The sequence below is a fragment of the Rhinatrema bivittatum genome, chromosome 4 (assembly GCF_901001135.1).
Source record: "Rhinatrema bivittatum chromosome 4, aRhiBiv1.1, whole genome shotgun sequence".
Classification (NCBI taxonomy): Eukaryota; Metazoa; Chordata; class Amphibia; order Gymnophiona; family Rhinatrematidae; genus Rhinatrema; species Rhinatrema bivittatum.
Genome location: NC_042618.1, coordinates 326,478,843 through 326,502,527, shown reverse-complemented (window position 1 = coordinate 326,502,527; position 23,685 = coordinate 326,478,843). Strand labels below are relative to the sequence as shown.

Genomic DNA, 23,685 nt, shown 5'->3' with positions numbered 1-23,685 from the left:
AAGAACTCAACATCTAAGCCATGAGGGCTAGCGCCCAGAGGTTCAGATGGCGCAGCATGCCTGATTCTTCGAGATGAGATCGGGCGACATCCCCAGCTGGATGGGTGGCCACACCAACAGATCCTGTAGAAGCGGGAACCAGACCTGATGGGGCCAAGAGGGCGCCACGAGTATCATGGTCCCCCTGTCCTGCTGAAGCTTTAGCAGGGTCCTGTAGAGAGGGGTATGCATACAGCAGGCCCCTCCCCTAGTAGAGGCATCACGGGCCGGATGGTCGTCACTGGCTACCAGGGAGCAGAACTTGCTCACCTTGTGATTGTGTGGGGGAGGCAAAATGGTCCACATTCAGCATGCCCCATTGGCGAAAGATCCTGGCCACTACCTCCAGGATGAGGGATCACTCATGTGGCTGGAAGGAGCGGCTCAATCGGTCTACCAGCAAGTTGAGATGGCCCGGCCGGTAAGTTGCCCGCAGAGACATCCCTTGTGAAAGGGCCCAGGTCCACACTTGTACCGCCCCGTGGCAGAGGAGGAACGAGCTGATGCCGCCCTGTTTGTTGATATTCCACATTGCGACTTGGTTGCCCATCCGAATCAGAACCCCCTTGGATGACAACTGGTCTCTGAACACCGACAAAGCGTATTGAAGTGCCCGGAGCTCCAGAAAGTTTATCTGACAATGGACTTTGGCAGCAGTCCAGAGGTCCTGCGTGTGGAGACCATTCACATGGGCTCCCCAGCCCTGGGGGAAGCATCGGTGGTGAACACCTGGGGCAGGGAGGGTTGGAAAGATCTTCCCACCATGACAGAGACACCCGTAGAGGATCCGTATCTGTGACTGGAACCTCAAGATCCTGAAATGCCTGCCACCACTGGGACCGTAAGGTCCATTGGGCTCTCCTCATGCAGAGGCAAGCCAGAGGAGTCACATGGATGGAGGCCACCATGTGGCCCATTAGGCAGAGCAGAAGGCAGGCTTGTACCCTCCAACTGTTGCGGACTAGGGTAGTCAGTGAGGCAAGGGCAATCGCCCAGTCCCTGGAGACAAGCTTTTGCTTGTGCAGTGACCAGCTTGGCGCCTATGAAGTCTAACTAAAGGGACAGACAGAGATGCGACTTGGGAAAGTTTATGACAAATTCCACAATCTGCAAGGTCTGCACCATCAAGGTCAGAGCATGCAAGGCTCCGGAGTGAGAATTGCTCCTGACCAGCCAGTCGTCCAGGTAGGGGAACACATGGACCAAGCGACACCTGAGGTAGGCGGTCACCATCACTAGGCACTTGGTAAAAATGCAGGGGGCTGATGCCAGCCCGAAGGGCAGCACTTTGTATGGTAATATGCTTTCCCCACCATGAAGCGGAGGTACCTCTGGTGGCTGGGGATAATTGCAATGTGTGAGATCAAGGGAGCAAAGTCAGTCTCCTCTTCTGAGGAGCAGGATCGGCGTGCCTAGAGAGACCATCTTGAACTTTTCTCTTATGAGAAACTTGTCAATGCCCGGAGGTCGAGAATGGGGCGTAAGCCTCCATTCCTCTTTGAAATGAGGAAATACCTCAAATACAACCCTCGGCCCTGCTGAAGGCGAGGGACTGGTTCCACTGCGCCCGCTGTAAGGAGGGTGGAGAGTTCTGTCTGAAGAATGACCAAGTGGGCAGATGAACCCCACGATGGACATGGGGGAGAGGTCCCTGGGAGCCAGCTTAAGTGTAGACGGTACCCTTGGCGAATGAGAGAGGGGACCCAGCAGTCTGATGTTATCTCTTCCCGGTGACAGGCAAAGCTCATGAGCCTGCTTCCAACTGCGGTATGGCTGACTGACTTCTGTTCCCTCGCTACCAATCAAAAACCCTTGACCGGGGCTTGCTGGGGCACCAGCTAGGGTGTAGGCGCTCGCTGTTGGCGAGGACGGCCCCTAGAACCGGTGCATGACAGACGAGCCCAGACGGCTGGGGGATAATACTTCCTCTGCCGATAAAAGGGCTTCCGAGAACCCTGACTGGAGGACTTTCTGGCCGAGGATGGGCCCTCAGTGGCACTAGCTGACAGCTGTTAAAGGGTATCTTGATGGTCTTTTAATTATGCCACTGCATCCCAGAATTTATCCCAGAAGAGGTTTTCACCTATGCAGGGGAAGTCGGCCAGTCTGTCCTAAACCTCTGGCCGGTGGTCAGAGGCCAGGAGCCACGCCATCCTTCTGGTGCCGATGCCCATGGCAGCTAAGCGGGCCACTGTCTGAAAAATATCGTAGGTGGAATGAACCTCGTGTTTTCCTGCCTCAAGACCCAACAGGGCAATGGCGGAAAGGGCCTCTTTCTGTTGCTGGGGAAGGCAGTCCGCAAAATCCTGGACTCTTTTCCAGAGATTGCAGTTGTACTGGGTCATGTAAATTTGATAGGCAACGATGCAGGCCACCAGCATGGCACCTTGGAAGACTTTTCTCGTCATCCAGGTCCCTGTGCTCATGTCCCAGAGAAGCAGAGGCATGGGTGTGGGAGCACGGGGCCTTTTTCAAAGCAGACTCCACGACCACCGACTGGTGGGGGAGTTGCTGCTTGTCAAACCCAAGTAGGTGGCATTGGCCTTCCTGTTGATGGGGAACATGGAAATGGGGTGCTCCCACATGCGGAGGAGGAGGTCCTTAAAAATGTCATGGATAGGGACCGCAACAATCTCCTTAAGGGCGACAACGAATTGGAGAACCTCCATCATTTTGTGTCACGCATTCTCCTCTGTGAGGAGCTGAAAGGGGATGGTCTCAGCCCTGACAAACCTCACAAAGTCTTTGGGGGGGACGGGACCAATGCCGGTCCTCTGGAAGGGAGGGCTCCGAGAGGGGGTCATCGGAATACATGGAGACAAGTCCGTGGATTCATCGCCCCAAGGGTCATAAGGCCCTTCCTCCTCACTGGGACCAGTGAGGAGGAAGGGCCTCGAAGCCTTTGGCTCTGGCCAAAGGCTTCGAGGGTATCACAGAAATCAACGGTTCCCCTGGCACTGAGGGGACTGGAAGCCGCAAAAGACCAGAAGGATCTGACATGGGTTTGAGGAACCATGGCCTGGGCAGCACGGTACCGGCCGTATCTTTCTCCTCGGAGGACCCACGAACCGGGATGGCTCTGGTGGAAGGCATCAGTGGCCGCTGGGGAACAGACAGTCCCTCGGGCACCAGCTGCATTGGAAGGGTGCCCAGGAGGACATCCAGATGCTCCAGCAGGGGTACTAGCATCGAAGGTGGAGGCTCGGGCATCAGTTTAGGGCCGGTGGCACCAGCAGCTCAATGCTCTGGAGGGCTTTAAGCACCCTGCGGTCTAACTCCTCTTGAAAGTCCAGAGCGGCAAGGACTGAGGGAGGAGGACGAGGCATCACCGGCCCTTCCTTGGATCTCTGAGGTGGCACATTGCCCAGCACTGGTGTCGGTGGGGAACACCTAGGACTACCAGGGGCATCAGAGGATGGGGCCTCCGATGGCTGGTGTTGCTTCAGTGGTGGCTCAGCAGCCGCCGATGCTGCCCTGGAACCATTGCCATGCGTCAACCATGACCAGCGGTGATGCTTCTGGGACCTCCTCCGGTGCTCGGCCTGGTCTTGCCCTGGCGCCGAGGAAGCAGAAGATCCCAATGCCTGGGAGAGTGGTGAAACCATCAAGGATCGATCACCTTCCCCTCGATCCTTAGAGATGCTAGAGAGGGGGGATTGCCAGGGGAAGTGTGTCCGAAGGCTCCCCACGACCTTTCGGCATCGATGAAACCGACACAGGAGTATATGGAGAAGAATCTGGAGTCCCAAAATGTTTCTCCATCTTAATCGAGGCACACCCAATGCCCTTTGGGGGTCATCTGGTCACACAGATGGCACCCACGGACGTCGTGCGAGGCCCCCAGGCAGAGGATGCAAACCTCATGCGGATCCGTGATGGACATTGTCTACGGGCACCGACAAAAGCCGGTCAACACCATAAAAATACCTGGCATGTGCTCGATGACCAGCGGTCACTGCAAGGCGAGAACTGGGAATCGACCGCAAGATGGGGAAAAACAAGTAAGAAAAAACCTACCACGCCGAGGGGGCACCAACCGCAAAGGGAGACCCGATGAGGGAAAACACCAAAATCGAGACTTGATCGAGGAAAATAAGAAAAAAGGAGAAGAGCTCCACGACCGCGAGGCAGCTGCACCGTGAAAAAGGAGACTGAAGGGGGACCTCGCATGGATGAGGCAGGCTGGGCATGCTGGTCAAAGCTTCTAGAAACTTTGACAAATGTTTTCCGTGCTGGGCTCCATTGGATAATGTCATCCACATGTGAAGACTATCATCCTGCTTGTCCTTGGAGAATAATGCTTTAGACATGGAAACTAATCAGAAAAAAATGAACATTCTTCCAATTATTAAAGATACTTGATTTTTAAGGGGTTGGGGATTAGTTTAACCACACTTATGTGCCATCTTTCTTTGGAAGAATTTTAAGAAAACAGCTTTTCTTTGCTGATAAATGAACTGCTAACGGCGCATACTCTAAGAACGGAGGCACAATTGGATTGTTTTTCTGTTTGGGACAAATTCTGGTGGTCACTCCCACCTTCCAAGCGAGACCTTATTAGAGGAGCTTCTGCCTACAAATACCGGGACTCTGATGTTGCTGCTCGGAAGACTTAAATGGAAGAGAGACGCTACATTCCCTGCTAAGAGGATGGGGGGGGGGGGGATGCAAGCAAAGGGGTTGTATCTTACAATGCTAATGATTATTGTTCTTGTTAATGATGTTACCACCTAAAATTGAATAAAGAAAGGTTAAAAAAAAAAAAAGAAAGAAAACAGCTTTTGAGTGTTAAAGGTCGGGGGGGGGGGAGAAGAAGGGAGAGAGAGATTTTAGATTAAAAATAAAAAAAACTCTGCAAACTTTGCAAAAATCTATCAGATCTATTTAAAAGAAAGGTGATCAGTTAGCTCCATATTATGGGGCAGATTTTCAAAGGCTACGCGTGTATCATACGCATGCGCATGGCCTGTTATAAAATCGGGTGTAGATTTTAAGATCTGGCCCTACATGAACACTCTAAGCCACTCCCGAGTTTACCCTCATTTATTTGTGGATGAGCATTCATGCCTTTCTTTGAGGAACTGGAAAACGAACTGGAGTGGAGAATAAAAAGGGGGAGAATTAAATATACAGCCAATGCTATTCAATTTCTCTTTTACTGGTATACTTTGTTTTTTAGGATGAATTGAATGAATTGATATTTCCTTATCATGACTTAGCATTTAATTTCTTATTTTGTTCTGTGATGGGATGTTGGAAAGTGACCACACTTGGGGATTGTAGTCTGGCACCTTTTACCAACACAGCTCATGTGTATTAGGACAAAAAAGTCGATCTATAGTGTTTGATGGAAAGGCAAAAGCAGTTTAGGTTGACACATAGAACGACTCCATAACAATCGATTGTCCACTTGTTTAATGATGACCACCCTATTGACTGTAAAACTCTGGGGGCTTCTTAGTGACTCTGACACCTTAAGAAAAAGTAGAGACCATTTTTTAAGCTGCCAGGAACAGTTTTTTATTCCCCCCCCCCCCAAAAAAAAAAAAGCAAATATGTCAGTTTCTATGTAGAAGACATTGTCTAGATTGTGTGATACAAATTCTTCTGCTACACAGCTACTTTCATCTCACAATAAGACCTGCACCTACATCAGACCAGACCATCCACGGTGAGTCAGAACAGCTTTGCAGAGCATTTCTTGCTGCCCTAGTTTCCAGCTGACCCCATCAAAGTATGTCATCTTCCCAAGTCCAGCATACTCTTTTACTACTATTAGAAGCGGAAAAAGAGAAGCCCCCGAAAAGCAGATTAACTGCATCAGGCTATCCAAAAGACATCTGCCACCTGTCAGCTATGCGGGCATGAGATGGAAATCCCGAGAAGTGCTGGTCAAGTCACTGCTATTTCTAAGTAGCATTAAAATGTTAGTAAAAAAACCTAAGTTTATTGGCTCCCAGTAAAGTTTACTGGCTCCCAGTAAACTTCAGGATCCTTCATAAATTACTGACAATTATCCACAAAAATATTCACCATCAGACCCCATTAGATCTTTCACACCCTCTCAAACTGCACTCGACAACAAGACCCTTAAGAGATGCCTACAAGGGATCCTTACATGTTCCCCCAATCAAAATTGCACACCATTCAAATATCAGAGACAGGACTTTCTCTATCACAGGACCCTCCATCTGGAATGCTATGCCCCCGGACCTCAGGCAGGAAACTTGTCTACTAACTTTCAAAAAGAAACTAAAGACATGGCTATTCTGCCGAGCCTTCCCCGCTACTAGCCCAACAGTCTGATTTAGAACTTTCATATTGCTTATGTAAATAAACAAACACTAATCATGCTCACATGTCATCATGAGGTTGGCTCCTTGCCTCGCATATTCCATTGTATATAGTAATTTATCTTCGTTCTCCCCCTCTTTTTTTCCTTCTCCCAGTTAAGGCATCCTTGTTATAATGTTACTTTATGCTCCTTTAAATTGTCACTTGTTGATTGGTTGGTTATAGTTTCTGCTTAGTTCAATGTAAACCGAGTTGATTTGAATCAAGAAAGTCGGTATATAAAAGCCTTAAATAAATAAAATAAATAAATAAATATGTTCTTTATAAAGGCACTACAGGTACCAGAAAGATGAATGCAGAACTTGATGAGAAAGATGATTCTAGCAATCGGACCACAAATTCAACATTAGAAAGATTACGAGGTTTGTTCAAAGTCACACACCATGAATAGCATGTAGGGGAATCCAAACACTGACGTTAAGTTAGGAACTCTGTATTCTGACCTCTACATTTCACTTCCAACCAAGTTTGCAGTTTAATGTTAGGTATGTTGTAAAACTGTGACTCATCACATTTTCAGAAGGTATTGCAACTTCCACTGACAATTTCTCAAGAGCGTTGAAACTGTTAAATCTCACTCTTTTTTTTTTTCCCTTCTGGTGGAAGCCTCCAATAGCGATTCACCTTCTGGCCCACATATCCAAGTCAGCTGGTAAGATGTAAAAACATCGATCTTTAAGCTATTCAAAGAAGAGCTCTGACTTTTGTTTCTCAAAATATAATTCTTGGCCCAGGTGGCAAGTGCTGTGCACAGCCATAAGCAATGTCCCTAGGTTGATCCCCCAGCTTGGTCTTCCACTGTTCCCAGCCTCCTGGGGGAAGTTATGGTCATCGCTCAAGGGTAACATTTCATTTCCCAGATTCAGGCTCCATAATTGTAGGATTCCAAAAGGAGACTTGCTGCATTCCTCTAGCCCAGAACCAATCGCTGCAAAGACCAGAACAGATACTTTGGGGTAAAGGAGGGTATAAAATAGAGATAAAAATCCCCAGGTACTTGTGAATGAAGCCTTATGATGCCAAGAGGCCATCTCTGGCTCCAATTGAGCTAGAGGTCCAAAGGAGTAAGAGGATACTTTCAGAGCTAAAAATTAGATAGATAGATAGATAGATAGATAGATAGATATTCTTTTGACACTTATTCACTACTATGGATTTTAAAACTCTTTCTTAAGTTTGAAAATAATAAAAGCCCAACACCAACAATCAGTCAAAATGGAACAAACTTTGGTATCATTGATTGAGTTTATAAAAACAAATGCAGACTAAAAAAAAAATACCATCAACTCTACAGTTTTTTTCATCATGAGAGCACACAAGTACCACTTCTAACCATGGCTTTTTGAGTGTCTTCTGTGAGAATATTGTATCCATGGCTAGAATTCCCAGGGGAAGACATGACATCCAGCCAAATGTGCTTTTCTCACAATCTATATTCAAAAACCAAGAGGCCTCTTTATCAATGGTGTACCACAGAGGACTCCCAGAGGCCCCTTGTCAAATTTATGCTATCAAAACAGACGGCATCGCCAAAGAGAGCAAAGCTGGCAAGAGCCCTTGACAAGAAACTGGTAACAAAATTTAATGAAAACACACTTAGATGACATGAGAAAAGGACCATCATCGGTCCAAAAATGCTTTGGTTATTTTTATGCAATTAAAATGGGAAATCCACTTATCTTTGTATTATTTATCAAATGTAGTTTGGACCGATGATTATTTTAAAAGCCATGAAGGTCTGAGACCGGTAGTGTTTAGTATGATGGTCTTTTTGTTCATTTCATCTACTTATGTGCTATAGCACTTTTTCTTGTGACCTTTGTATTGATTATAAGAAACTGGTAACGACATGAGCCTCTTGATAAAACACTGGAAGCACGTCAAAGCTTAATATCATGCTAGCTTCCTGATATGCTGATCTTTTTATTTAAAATAAAGGATTATGTTTATTTTCTCAGGTCCACTGGCGTCTAAATTACACTGCCACTTCTGACGTTGGCAACCAACTACCGTACAGTCTACCACGACTTAAAACACATAGGCATGAAGCTCAGTCTTTGGATTTTCCTGATATCCACGAAGGAACATTTAGGTCAAAGAACCAGGTGAATTTCCACACTTTGGTCATCTCAAAACCACCAGGCTTGGTCAAGGGTCCTGAGGATTATGTCTGTGAAACCCTGAGTCAAAGTACTATAAGACCTTGTGAGACCTATTTCGGGAAGGTTGGGTGGTGATGGAGAAGGAGTCCGCTTTGAAAATCGTTGTAACTTACGTGTAATGCTATAAATGACCTCCTAAATATAATGTGTTTGTTTTGTCTCAGCATGAGCTAGGCATTGGAAGGGAGAAAAGAGAGATGAGTGGAAGGAGGATAAGACCTTCATACAATTCATGGCACAGACGTTTCAATCCAAAATCAAGTCAGTATCCCCAAATTATTCACAAACATGAATTTTAAAAAATTTGTCCAAGAAACATCTGTGCATGCAAAGAATATTTCTCTGTTGCCTGCATTCTCTTCTCCTCTGTATCATGATCTTCCCCCTTCTCTTCCCCTCTCACAGTTACTTCTTATCAAGAGTTCCTTTATTAGCTATTACACGCATAAGTCCGCTTTGAAAATGATCCCACCAAATCTACCCGCTTGCAATTACAGCTGCTATTATGTGCATGGAAATTTTTAGGAAATTTTTATGTGCATAGTTTTGAAATGCAAAAATATGCATGGAAGTGCAATCCTCCTCTCCAAATCCATTCCCCGTGACACTTTTGCTCTCTTTGGGTAAACTTATACATGAACAGAACATACACACATGTTTACCTGCATATCTGGTGGGCAGTTTTATATAACATCTGTTTGTGATTTTCAAAAATTCTGCCATCTTAAAATGAATTTTTTTTTAAATTCCATTTATATTAATAAAAGGGTTTTTTTAGAAAATGCATAAGAAAATGATACATGTACAAATATATTTGAAAATCTCCACTGAATTCAGGAGACAATCCGGTGCTATCACTACAGAAAGTCTAGTAGTCAGGTTTGGATTTACTTGTTAGGTGCAGGAGCTGGCCAGGGGATGGGGTGGGGGGAGAGAGACATGGCAGACCCCTTCTCAAGAAAGGAATTCTGCTGCCTCCATCCCAGTGGCATTTTATTTATTTATATTTTGCTTTTCAGCACTTCAAAGAGAATTACATTTCGGTACTGTACATATTTCCCTATCCCCAGAGGGTTAATCTAAGGGCCAGATGCATTAAGGCTTTGCTCCCATTTTGTGTCTATGAGAAAAAAACCCTTAGTGAATCAGGTACTGTTTGTACCTGAGACAACGGAGGGTAAAGTGATTTGCCCAAGGTCGCAAGGAACAGCAGTGGAAGTTGAACCCTGGTGTGCAGCCTATTGCTCTAACCACTAGGCTACTCCACTTGCCTGAGTGATGGCATCCCATTGCCACCTGCCCTCTGAAGGGCTAAGAGGCGAGGCAATGGAGATTCTATTTTACAGTTTCACAGTTTCTAGCCCGCAAGCCTCTGTGACTTTAAGGGGGCAGATATGATAGGACACAGATGCTCAGGTAATATCACTGGAGCAGAGAAGGATTGGGCCCTTTCAGCCTGGGGTTCCTAGGCAGCTGCCTATTCTGGCTGGTGGGAAATCCGGGCCTGCCGATAGCCCAACAAACCAATACAGTTTTGTTTATGGAATGTGGAAGACTGAAAATTTATAAAAAGGTGAGTGAATGGTCAGCAGCATGGTTTGAAGCCTTGACGGGATAGCATTACTGCTCACAAGACTTTGGCATGCTAAGTACTATGTTGGTCTAATGTGTTTTGGCTCCTAGTTATGATCTCTGGATGGCGCTCTAGTTCAGTGGTTCTCAAACCAGTCTCCAGGGACCTCACAGCCAGTCAGGTTTTCAGGATATTCATACAAAACATGGAGATATATTTGCATGCAATGTCTTAGTCATATGCAGCTCTATCTCATGCATGTTCTTTATGAAAAATCCCCAAAATATGACCATATGGGGATCCCTAAGGACAGGTTTGGAAACTGGTTCAACCCTCGTTTTAAACCAGTTCCAAAATGTTCTAAAGTTAGTGACACTATTTTCTGACAAGTAAAACAAAATGAATCTCCGAGAGCTTTGGCATGTAAACTAATACGCTAAGACCCATAGTGACCACTGTGATTTTGTGTTATGTGCCAAGGTACCAGAAACACAAGGAGGGAGAAAGAAGGGGGGGGGGGGGGGGAACAGCAATGGCATACAGGCCCAAAACCTTTAGGGTATGTAAGGAGGCTTGAACACTACAGTGGATCTCTCTTTAAGAATTCTCATGGATCAGGCATCAGTCAGTAGCAGGAAAAGTAGTTCCTATCAGCAAACTTTACAGTATCTAAGAAATAATACCCACTGCCAACAACAGTGATGAATCAAACAAGGATATAAAAAGGTAATAAAGCAAATGTTCACAGATAAGCCCCATTAATCGTGTTAGATCTTCTATATAACCAAGAAAGAAGCATCCTTTCCTTACATTAACAATGCAGCAGCAGATCACTGACAAGAGAAACCAGACAGTGCACTGCACATCTTGTTTTCATGACATGTAAGATCCCCACCCCTATACATTTCAGTAATTTGAAACCAATTTCATTTTTCAAAAGCAATGTTAGAAACCCTGATAAGGACACTTGAAATGCTTTCAACTCCTGCCACTAAGCATTTTGGGATATATATACCCATTTTTTGTCAATACAGTATTGTGGGAATACAAATCCTAGAATATACAGTGGTGAGAATTAAGACACAAAGAGTGGCCCTGATGGCTTGAAGCTAGGTGGCCAGATTTCCAAGCTCACTCTTATCAAGGGTGTGTACCAAAGAGTGGTTGTCAGTGGGGTGAGTGAAATAGAGTAAAGCAAGATGGCATTTTCCTTGCTTTGGAGTATAGTATTTGTTCATAGTCTGGACAATCCCTTGAGTTCCCCATTTAAACTGACCAAGAGGGGCATTTGTGGGAAATCCCCTGTCAGTCACTTAGGACAGCTGCGTTGACAAAACTCACTTACTTACTTTTTTTTTTTTTTTTACATCAGTCATGTACCTAAACCTGCTCAATGTGTGATTTAAGACTATACAACTGAGTCAGCCTTCTAATTTGACTAGAAAGGTTCAAAATCCATCTGCATCTCACAAATGTCAACGTAATAATGTCCAAAATGAGTCACCCAAACAAGAAAGCCCAGAATGAACAATAACGTAAAACATATGGCTTTAAATTGCTTTACTAAACAGCAGAATTCAAAGATCACTGGAATTAAATCCTCTGTAGAAACTGAGCATTTTATAGTAGAGAAACCATTAATGACACTAATCGAAGACCGTAGAAAGAAGGTTCATGTGGACTGTCACAGGATTAGTAACTTGAAGCTTTTCATCGCTTTGGTAGCCCATCTCCCTTTCCTTGATCCCTTCCCCGTCTCCGGCCCTTTTCCTCTGTGGGAAAAGTCCGGAGCCTACAATAGTTGTTCCTACTTAAATGCCCTGCTCTATCCACACATTACCATAATCAGAGGAATATTAGACTACTATACAACATTCTTAGTCTCTTATTATTAACAAAGCATGTTTATTAGCAATACAAATTTAACAAGTGGATGTATTGCAGACAGTATCAATGTTTAACACGATATTTGTACAAACATATTCATTAGTATCCAATTAACATACATTTCACCCCATATAAAATAGCACATTAAACCCTACAGATAAAATCATGTAATACATCCATATATGCATTACCCTCCATTCATACTATATTGCATAGACACTCATTCATACTCATCACATAAAAATCTACGTCACAAGGGGAAATTCCCCCAACACAGACTAAAAAGCTACCACACTATTATATTGAACACATTGGCATTAATTTAACTATTCCTCAATATGCTTCCTAATCCTCTCGTGTCTCTCAAACTTCCAATTTCTCAAGCTCCCGATGAGGACCCTCATTTCACCTTATATAGGGCTTCATCAGGGAAATTTGTTAGACTATTTCCGTTCTCATACATTTATATATATGACATTTTCCTTCATAACTTCTTTTGCAATTCTATAATGTAATAGACAACCACTGATTATCTTTTCACAACACTCTCTCATAGTTCAATACATATAAATTAGGCTTTACCTACCTCTTTCAACAACACTTTATTGATCCAAAAAATGTTTTTCACGTACACTGCTATTGTGTTTAACACGTTACCGATACCTACAACAAATACACAGTTTTCGGGGGCAGGGGATGTAATCCTTAATGCCCTCAATTGCACAGGATTTCCATGCAAGGGCGCGAAGCAGTACTCCCATTTGGAAACGTGTATTTTCTGCATGCAAACACCTTGCTGCATCAGCAGTTAAGTTTTGCGTGCAAAAAAGTGCAGGCAGAAAGGTGCTTTCAACTGAACACACCTTTATGCATAAGCCTATTAAGTGGGAAAACAGGGTGGAAACAGAGTTCTGCTTTCTCTTCCATACAGTTCTGCCCCAGGACTCTACTTCTTTCTTAACTCTTTCCTTGAGCCTACATCTGGGCACATTCCGAAGGCTAGGATATCTGCCCTGGCCACGTCTCCCCATCTTTGATGCCATACTCTCTCTTATATGGGGTATAAATCCCATCAACAAACACACAACAGACATCAGACAGGCTACTAAAATTGGAAGCATCAGTTGGGTGGATTTCTCATCGAGGGAGATAAATTTTGGACGCACGTTCAAAAAAAACATGCATCCAAACTTTGCGCACATTTTTTGAACGCACACACGCATCCATCTCTCCTGGGCACTCTATGCAATAGGCAAATAAGCTGCCATGCTAAAAGGGATCCGCAATGAATAATTTGTTTGTCCCTAGCGCTCTGCATCAGGTGCCCAGGAGAGTGTCTGTGCATCCACAACAGCCTGATCAGAGCTCCCTCCCACTCCACCTCCACCCCTAGAAGGGCTGTTCCTGATTGTTCCTTTTCACTGACACTTGTCAGTGAAAGGACCAATCCCCTTTCAGGGCAGCCTTCTGAAAAGGAATTGGTCGTTTCCCTGGCATGTGACAGTGAATAGATCAATTGGCAGTAAGTGAAGGAGTGAAGACATTAATCTTACGTGCCCAACACTTAATATTATGTTATCACAACAATACCAAAAGAAAGAATCATAGAAAGCAGAATTTTTTGGGTTTTTTTTTCATGAGGCCTTGAGCACGACATGTTTTAACACCTGCTCCTGGGCAGGCATTAAATTAGACGCATTAAATGGGTGCCTTGGCCGCATGGCAATTTTTGGCATTGCAAGGTAATAGCTAATAGCCTCATCTACATGGAATTTGCACGTGATGAACACTATTAGCTACGCACTCAACTAAACATATATTTTGGACACGCTAATCCCCATATTGCATCGGGCGTAAGCGCGTCCAAAACGCACGTCAAACCACGTGTTATGTGGTGCACTGACCTGAGCACCCAATATTGCATCGGTCTGCTTGTGAGCTTGGGCAAGTCAATTCATTCTCAACTACCTCAAGTATAAACTTAGACAGGGGAATACTTACAGCATCTGAATATAATGTTTGGAAATGCCTGAAAGGTGGAATATTAAATAGATAATACTTTAAATCTAGTTCTCAATGGAATGCAATATCTGGTCAAAGGATGACAATGGTGGAGATGCTTGGTAATAATGATTAAAATGCAATCAAATTTGACATAATCACTGAAGAAGAATAAATAAAACTACTGATAAAATGAGGAAATTAACTAGAAGGAAACTAAAAGGAACAATTGCAATGGTTAAAAGTTTGCATGAGGCATTTCAGATAAAATATATTCCACAAGTTAAAAAAAATCAAAAGAAGAACAAAAACATCTGCCAGCATAGTTAAATTGTGCCTTGAAAGAGGCTATTAAAGCCAATAAACCATCCTTAAAAAATGGAAGAAATGCAATTCATCAAATAAAATAAACTATTTAATGAAGAAAATAGAAAGGGAGCATAAATACTGGCACATTATATGTAAGGCAGGACAAGAGACAAGTTAGGGAAAACCTGTCAAAGAGGGAAAAATTAATTTAAAAAAAATTCAAATACCTCAAAAACAAGAAGTCTGCGAAGGAGTTAGTTGGACCATTAAATGACCAGGGGGTTTAAAAGGGGTGCTCAGGGAAGAAAAAGCCATAGCACAAAACTGAATTCTTTGCTTTGATTTTCACTGCAGATGATGTTGGGGAGATACCATTTTTTGTAGGTGATGATTTGGAGGAACTGAAAGAAATCACTGTGAATCTGGAAGTGGTGCTAGAGCAAATTTGCAATCTAAATAGTAGCAAATCACCAGAACTTGATGGTATTCACCCCAGAATTCTAAAGGAACTTAAATATGAAATTGCAGACCTGCTATTAGTAATCTGTAATTTATCATTCAAATCTGAAACTGTATGTGAAGATTAGAGGAGCTGGGATAATCCAGGAAATTGTAGTCTAGTTGATGTCAGTGCTTAATAAAATGGTGGAATTATTGGGCATAATGTATACACACAGTTTAGTAGAGGAAGTCCCAGCATGGATTTAAAATGGAAAGGTATACTATTAAAATTCTTTGAAAATGTAAATAAGCATGTGGATAAGGGTAAACTAGCCAATACAGGGGTAGATTTTATAAATCTACGAGCACACGTACTTTTGTTTGCGCACCAGGCGCAAACAAAAGTGAGCTGGATTTTATAAGATACGCGTGTAGCCGCGCGTATCTTATAAAATCCTGGGTAGGCGCGCGCAAGGGGGTGCACATTTGTGCAACTTGCGTGCGCCGCGCCCTGCGCGTGCTGCCCATTCCCTCCGCCTCCCTCCACCTTCCCCTCCCTAACCCACCCCCCCTGGCCCTATCTAAACCCCCCCCCCACCTCTGTCGTGAAAGTTACGCCTGCTCAAGGCAGGCGTAACTTTGCGCGAGCTGGGCTGGCTGCCGTGCGCCATGTTCTGGTCTGGGGGCTGGTCCGGAGGCCGCAGCCATGCCCCCGGAATGCCCCCGGGCCAAAACCACGCCCGCAGCGCTGCCCCCGGATGAAGCGCCGGCCACGTCACGCCCCCGACACGCCCCCGATGACGAGCAGATTGCGACACGCCCCAGACACGCCCCCCAGGAAAGCCCCGGGACTTACGCACATCCCGGGGCTTTGTGCATGCCGGAAGCCTATGCAAAATAGGCTCGCGCACGCAGTGGCGTTTTAAAAGGGTTACGCACGTACCTTATACGCGTAACCCTTTTAAAATCCGACTCACAGTGTAGTGTATCTGGATTTTGAGACTATGTGACAAAGTCCCTCATGAGACATTCTCCCCAGGAAATTAAGAAATCCTGGCACTTCTTAATTTCCTGAGGAGAATGTCTCATGAGGGACTTTGTGGATTGATAACTAATTAAGGATAGGAAACAAAGAGCAGGACTAAATGGTCAGTTTTCCCAAAGGAGAGAAGTAAATATAATGGTGTGCCAAAGGGATCAGGGATCTCGAAAAGGGAGCAATGAGTGAAGTGATTACATTTGTAGATAATAGAAAATTATTTTCAGTTGTTAAAACACAAGCAGTTTGTGAAGAACTGTCATATTGGAGAACTAGGCATCCCCTAAACAGCAGAGTGCTTCTGGAGAGCTACTTTTTTAAAAGACCTGTAAGTCCAGATGCAAACAGTTTCAAGGGCTCTTAAATTGGTTTACAGGTGGTGTTAATACAATTTGAGAACTGCCCTGTGAACAGGGCCATAAAAACTATCATTTATCAATCATATGGCCATTTGAAAAACAACTATAAAAATAAAGCTTTATTAGGCATTTAAAAAAAATTATAGCAAAATGAGGAGAGCCAAAATGAATAATAAATAATGCAAAGAGACAGTGTACACCTACAATAAAGTCAGTGACCGAGAAATCCAGCCTTCCTCTGGAGGATAGTCTCAGAGTCAGCCCACCTGTCATCAAGCACTGAAGACTTCAATAGCTGAGGTGATGGGAGCAGTTCTCTACCATTCCCAGTCATGTGCGTTAGCTGTCAGCGCTGAATAGTGGTAAAGAGTTGTTGTTGTTTGTTTTTTGTAAAATAAATATTTAGGATCTTATTATGCAAACTTGTGTTTTTAATACTGTTAGATGCTAACCCCCTCCCCAGTCTTTTTCCACAGATCAGATTCAGGTTTTGTTTTATTTAATTTAATGACCAACCTGCAGTTCCTCTGGGTGGTTTGGTTCATCTCTCAGCCCGCCCTGGGCATGTCCTATCGGCCTCTGAGGGGAGACGTCTTCGATTAGAAACCAGTCCTGCCAGCCTAGTTTTCAGCCTCTCCCTTGGAGGGAATCAGATCCATGAGATCTCGGGCAAGGATCGGAGCCCGCCGGCGAGTCTTCGTGAAGCACTTACATTGTCCTGCATCTGATCCGCTTAGCATAGAGAGGGAGGGAGGGCAGGGCTTGAGGCGCCCCGCCCTCCGGCTGGCAGGGCGGGGCAAGAGGCGGAAGAGAACGGTCAGGCAAGGCTGAGCTCCTGTCTCTCAGCAGTCGTCTAAGAAAAGAGGAACTCCGCACTCACCCACCCCCGCCCTCCTAATCCTCACCGTTTACTGAGTGTTGAAATCAAATCAGCAATTACCGTAAAAGAGACCGAATCCGGAACCAGACCAAGCTGAGGGGGGAAGCTCGTCTCTTGGCATTACTGAGGCATCTGGTTACATCTCTGAGCAGGGGAAGGGGGAGAATCGCAGGTACTTCTGCAAACACCCAAATACACAAAACTAATGCGCTCTCCAGACGCAGAAGTTCAAGAGCTCCAGAATATGAAATCCCCTCCTCATGGGGATCCCTTGATTAAAGTAATCTGGATTTCCCCCCCCCCCCCTTATATCTTCCTGACGTTCGTACGTTCCTTGTAGAAGTCACGGGTTGGAAGTTTATGAACGCGTCTCCTGCTCTATAGTCCAGATCTTTCCCTTTCACCTGTTAATCTCATTTGTTTCTCTGGTCCTTTCTTTCTCTTCCCTTTATTCTTCTTTTGTCCTTTTGATTTAATTGGCAAAATAACAGGACTTGTTTTGTTTTTTCTTGTTTTTATTCATTCCTTTTGCCATTTACAACACTATCTGAAATGTTTAATTTTATTAAATCTGAGGTGCCTCTGTTTCACATTTTAATTAACTGTCATATAAATTGTACTCTTTAAGGGGCTGATATTCAAAAGATTTATGTGGTTAAAATATACTTCTGAACAGCATACATTTAGCAGGCTAAAAATTCCATGCTTTTCCCTCCTCCCTTCTCCCACTCCTCAGGTAAGTTTTGGGCACACAAAATTGTTGTGTGCACAGATTTTTAGCCCGACAGAAAATAGGGCTGGTTTAGGGCAGGCTTTTAAAATTAGACCGCACAGTATTCCAAGTTAACCGGTTAACTTTGTGTGGACAACTCCATCTACACAAAGGGGTAGATTTTATAATGTGTGTGCGCCGATTTATAACATGCACGCGCTGGTGTGTGTATGTTATAAAATACGTGGGCCGTGCACATGCACACCGGATTTTATAATCGCACGTATGTGCAGGCGGTGCACGTGGGGGGGCGGGGATTTTAGCAATTTCCACACGGCAATGCATTCCGGCTTTCCCTTCCCTACTCCCCTACCTAACCTCCCTTCCCCTTCCTCTCTCCTCCCTACCCCTTAACCCTACCTAGCTTTTTTTTGTTTCAGGACTTTGTCTTCAGCTGAATAAAATGCCTGTACCAGCAGCCGGGTCTTCGGGCTGTCCCAGCCCGAAGAGCCCTGCTCAGTGCATGCTTCCCTGCCGGCCCCTTCAAAGAAGCCCGGCACTTATTCGTGTACCGGCATTTATACGCATGGCCGGGCCTCTTCAAAAATTCACCCGGCACACATGTTATGTTTAAACTTGGTTTATGGGCCTTGGGTCGTGGAGAGAGCTGACTCCACCCACAGGGAGGAGCCCTGTGGGGACTCTCCACGACAGGCGGGGTCTCAGCAGTGATGGACACAGGAGTCAGAGAATATTTATTATACAGCAAAGAGAAACCCAAGGAGCGGGTTTGTAAACTCAGTCCTGGAGTAGGAAGACCTGGGATGGATTCTCCGGTAGTGGTCCGCAGAGCGGGGTAACCCCGGGAATACTTGCTTCTTGGTAGGCCTTGTGCATGGTAGCTCCGGTAGTGGTCCGCAGCGCGGGGTAGGCCGGAAATAGATGTTGGCAACTGCCACAAGACAGCGTGGATCTGGTAGTGGTCCATAGAGCGGGGTAACCCGAGGATCCACACAGTAAGATGGAAGCAGTATTGTAGAGCAGGTCTTGTACTCACTCTGGTGTTGCAGTAGAGAATACGTAGTAGCAGTAACGTATTGGCAATCCATAACGTATATGCCGTATTCGTGGGGGTCACAAAACGTATGGCGAACCCCCCACGAATACAACGTATCACTAACGAATAAACCCCCACCCTCCTGACACCCCCCCCCCCCAAGACTTGCCAAAAGTCCCTGGTGGTCCAGCAGGGGTCCTGGAGCGATCTCCTGCACTTGGGCCGTCGGCTGCCGATATTCAAAATGGTGCCGATAGCCTTTGCCCTCATTATGTCACAGGGGCTACCGGTGCCATTGGTTGGCTCCTGTCACATGACAGGAGCAATGGACAGCCAGTGCCATCTTGTGCTCCTACCATGTGACAGGGGCCGACCAATGGCACCAGTAGCCCCTGTAACATAGTAAGGACCCCCAGGGGTTCCAGGACCCCCGCTGGACCACCAGGGACTTTTGGCAAGTCTTAGGGTCAGGAGGGTGGGGGGTTGTAGTTAATTAAATTTAAAGGGTTGGGATGGGTTTTTTGGGAGGAAATGAATACATATGTAACTAATGAATGGATTGGGGTCCCCCGAGAACGGATGCAGCAGATTTGGGTCCCAACGAATACGAATACCGAATGGGATGAATCCGTCCCTGCTGCACATCCCTAAGTAGCAGTGGCGGAGACCCAAAGCAGAAACACTGAAGGGTCGTCCAAGGAAGCTGCGAGAGGAACTCACTTAGCTGGTGAAGGTGAGACAGGCAGATAAGACTCTCCGAGGAGCAGATAGCCCTGAGTGCAGCAAGGCCCCCGAGGAGTAGGTTCCTGAGTCACTCAGTCTGAAACGCAGGAATAGTGAGGCGAAGCATCTCAGAGGAAAGGAATTAAACAAGATGGAATCCTTGCTAACTCATAGGTAGGAAAGTCTGGTAGGCGGTGACGTCATGCGGAGGGGACGCCCCCGAGGTTCCCGTCATGATGTGCATAAGAAGGAGGCAGGCGCGCATGCGCGTGCCCTAAGTCACACCAGATTCAAGATGGTGACCGGGATCGCCCATGCCGTCCCGGGAACGCCAGGGAGGTCGGGATGCAGAGGCAGAGGTGGCCATCTTAGCCAGAATCGGAGCTACTGGGCAAAATGAGGTGAGCAGCAAAGGTTGCAGCAGCGCACAAGGCCCAGCCATGCACGTAAATGCTGGAATTTGTGCGCGTAGGGCTTTTAAAATCCGCCCTAAACCTATCCACACAAAATTTAACAGGAGACCCAGCCACAGACATAACCAAATAAGTGCAGCTCAATATCGACCCTTTTCTGTTCCTCACGAGTTATATTGTTCAAAGATCATCTCTTTACTTATGAAGTCATTTGTGAGTAAACTTTTAAACACAAGGTACTCACATAAATTGGTTAAATTTGCACCCATAACTTTACCCATTTTAAAACACATTATTAGCACCAAGGGGTGAGTGGAATGGAAAGGCAGCAGCTGGGGATGGAAGGTGTGAAAAAGAGGGAAAGAAGATGGTGCTAAGCAGTATCAGTGGAGCAGTGATCAGGGCCAGTTTGCCATTTGTCCGAATAGTCCTATGCCTTGAGTCTACATTGCCACTTTCCAGGTTTCCTTTCTAGCTTGGTCCCATCATGTCTGCCCATACTTTGAGACCCGTTTCCCTCCCTCGATGGCTAATGACGTACGTAATGCACAAGAAGGGAAGGGGCCCAGCGGCCCGTCACCCACTTGCAGCACTTTCAGGCACTACATGGCTATGGGTGTCGCGTCATTCTTAACATGTGTGCACGACAGTATCGTATGCGGAATGGAACTCTCTGGCAGAACTTCCGACGGGATTATCGCCACTGCATCGCCATCCACCCCACTGCACTCGGTACTCTTGCATGTGGTGGAGGTGGAGCCACAGCGGAGACATCTCTGAGACTACGGGAAGGAGGAGAAGCATCGTGCTCGCACGTGACCCTGAGGAACTCGCCCTGTGCCCTGGCCGCAAAGAGCATCGTGCTCCTGAGTGTGTGTGCTGGCTGCCACAGCTGGGGTACCACTGCGAGGAGCTCTGCCCACCCGGCCCGCTTAGGAGGTGGAAGGAGCTAAGTCCGCAAGTGAGGAGGGATAAAAAGGAACCAGTACTGAACTGTAGAATCCCAAGCCTCCTGCCAGAAGGAGGAGAATGGGCCAGTCCTAACCCCATTTGGTCCAGAAGAACTTATCCACCAGCTTTGAGGAGAAGGAGAGCTGTTGTCTCCTGCTGGACTGGAGATGCTAAGAGATGTAGTAAAAAGTATAGTTTGAGAGAGATTGGGGGATTGGGGAGGTAGGACAAGAGGCTGGTGAAGGAGGGGACAGGGGAGAAAAACTGGCACGATGAGGGGGTGGTTGAAAGAGAAACCGGTAGGAGAATGAGACAGAGAGACTTGTGGAGATGGGGGAGAGGCAGCAGTATATTTATTCCTCTGTCCTTGGGCATGTGAACAACTGGTTCCCCAACCCTTGACCACCCAGGGTGCTGTTTTAGACCCCTGGCAGCAGCAGTCCTGCTGACCAGTGGAGTCAGAACGAAAGGAAGTCCTATGTGTCATTCACACAAAATTGTTAATAAAGACTCCGACTGCTTGGTTGCCACATTGCATTTTCACGTTCCGCAACCTAATCTTAGAACAGCAAATAAAGGTTTATTGAGCATACCTTCAATCCAAAGAGCCCATCTAAGTGAAGTTGTAGCAGGGCCTTTTCAATTGCAGGACCTAAATTATGGAATGCGATGCCTAATGAACTGAGTGCAGAGAAATTTTAAGATCTTTAAAAAGGACCTGAAAACTTGGCTTTTTTCAGTGTCTTTTGAGAACAACTCAGTACTCTGAGCAATTCAGAGATGCAGTCAATGGTACAAATGTGTGGAAGCAGAGACGCATAAGGAAAATTATTGTAGTATCATTTGTTTTATTTGAATGTTTTAATCGCTTATGGGGGGGGGGGGGTTTGTTGTTTGATTTTATGCATATTAACTTTGTAAACCGCCATGATGTAAACCAGAATGACGGCATAACAAATAAATAAATAAATAGACTACTCTAGTTTTGTTTTTTTTTTTGTTTACTAATTGCTGCTGCAGTTCAACAGGGCCCTTTTGGTTTAGAAAGCGACAAGGACATTCGTCGTGGCGTGGCGCTGCAGCTGACAAGTGTCTCACCCAGGCAGGGAAGCTGACTTATCTGTTCCACCCATTAGTAAATCTGCCCCTGCAGGTGGGAGGCGTGGGAGAGGGAAGGGGCTTTAAGACTGAGAGAGGGGGAAGTTTGGTGGGGACGAGGTGGCAAGGGCGAGAGCACTTGCCAGGGCTGGCCTCAACAGCGGGCAGGGCCAAGGATGAATCAGCCACGACGGAGCCCTGGAATGCTGCTGTGGTTGGGCTCTCCCAAAACGCACAGTAAAATTATAGTGCAAGGGCGAGGCCTCTTTGGTGGCACAGGGCGCCCTTTACCCTCTCCCCTCCCCCACTCCAGGCCCTGGAACTCACACCCACCATCCCAGAACTGCTGATCACTGTCTCATGCTTTCCCTGCTGCTACAACTTCGGAGAGAACCCTCTCCCAGATCTTCACGGAGGGGAGGGGAGGGGACCTCCATAACACCAGCTCCCCCGCCCCGGCTTCCATATGGTTTCATTTTTTAATGGAAAGCACAGAGGGTCAGCTGTAGACAGGGAAGGGGGAAGCGCTGGGAGCACATGAGATGTAAATCTGGTTCTGGGAGGTAAGGTTTAGCCTGGTAGATGCAAGGAAGTGGAAGGCTGAAGCTCAGATGACTCGGGGGGAAGAGAGGGAAGTGGTGGACCTGGGAGACAGCAGTGCGAGTGTGAGGCATCCGCAGGTGGGGACCTTTGGAGCTGTGAGGTTGGTGGATTGTGGAAGATGCTGTAGGGATAGAGAAGAGAACAGGGCTGGGAGGGAAGGCTGAAAGGCAGAGGGAGGGAGAGGTTGGGGGATGTCACTCGGGGAGGGGGAGAAGGGCAAAAGTTTGTGATATCAGTGCAGCAGGGGCCTGTCAGAAGGGAGGTTGGGTCAGCAGCAGCGCTTCTGTTTAATGGTGTGGCAGGAGGAAACTGCCAGATCCAAAAAAAAGAGAAAAAAAAAAAACAAAGGAAAAAAATGTTTGAAGGGAAATGTAATTACCTCATATCAATGGACACTAAAAGGAACAAGAAAGAAAAGAAGGAGAGTGTCGGATTTCACCAGCTTCAGAGGCAGGCATGACCTGATGAAGCGCACTGACCCGAGGAAGAGAGACAAAGCCCTCCAAAGCTGGTTGCCAATGAATTCTGTAGTTCATGGGGTTTGTTTTTTTTTAATAGATTTAATGACATCATCATATCCCTAATAGGGTCTGGTGTCCTGATTCCAAACCCCGGGGCTTTCCTCAGCAAATAGGATCCATCTTGCACATGAATCTTAAGCAAAAAGAGGCCGAGAAGCGAGATATTTCTGTAAAAAGATATCACCTACATCAGGGATAGGTATCTCTGGTCCTGGAGTGCCACAAGCAGTTCTGGTTTTCAGGATATATCCACTATGAATATGCATGAAATATATTTGCATACAATGGAGGCAGTGTGGGCAAATATACCTCATGCATATTTATTGGAGATAATCCTGAAAAGCAGACCTGTTTGTAGCCCTGCAGGACAAGAGCTGCCTACCCTGATCTACATGTTGTTTGTTAAACTTTGAAAACTTTGAGCCTGATTTACTAAGTCAGGGGTAGCCAACTCCGGTCCTCGGGAGCCACAAACAGGCCTGGTTTTTCAGGATATCCACAATGAATACGCATGACATAGAGTTGCCTACAGTGGAGGCAGTGCATGCAAATCTACTCCTTCG

General features: G+C 45.9%; 1 protein-coding gene and 1 long non-coding RNA gene across 2 annotated transcripts in view; one reads left to right on the top strand and one right to left on the bottom strand.

Annotated features, from left to right (window-relative positions):
- PIK3R5 (phosphoinositide-3-kinase regulatory subunit 5) overlaps nucleotides 1–16,892 on the bottom strand; it is a 231,083-nt gene extending 214,191 nt beyond the window's left edge. The window contains exon 1 of the mRNA XM_029600332.1: nucleotides 16,681–16,892. The gene's annotated coding sequence lies outside the window, so the exon portion shown is untranslated. The remainder of the gene's footprint in view (nucleotides 1–16,680) is intronic.
- A 118-nt stretch (nucleotides 16,893–17,010) lies between these two features.
- LOC115089512 overlaps nucleotides 17,011–23,685 on the top strand; it is a 91,889-nt gene continuing 85,214 nt past the window's right edge. The window contains exon 1 of the long non-coding RNA XR_003856131.1: nucleotides 17,011–17,216. This is a non-coding gene — a long non-coding RNA (uncharacterized LOC115089512). The remainder of the gene's footprint in view (nucleotides 17,217–23,685) is intronic.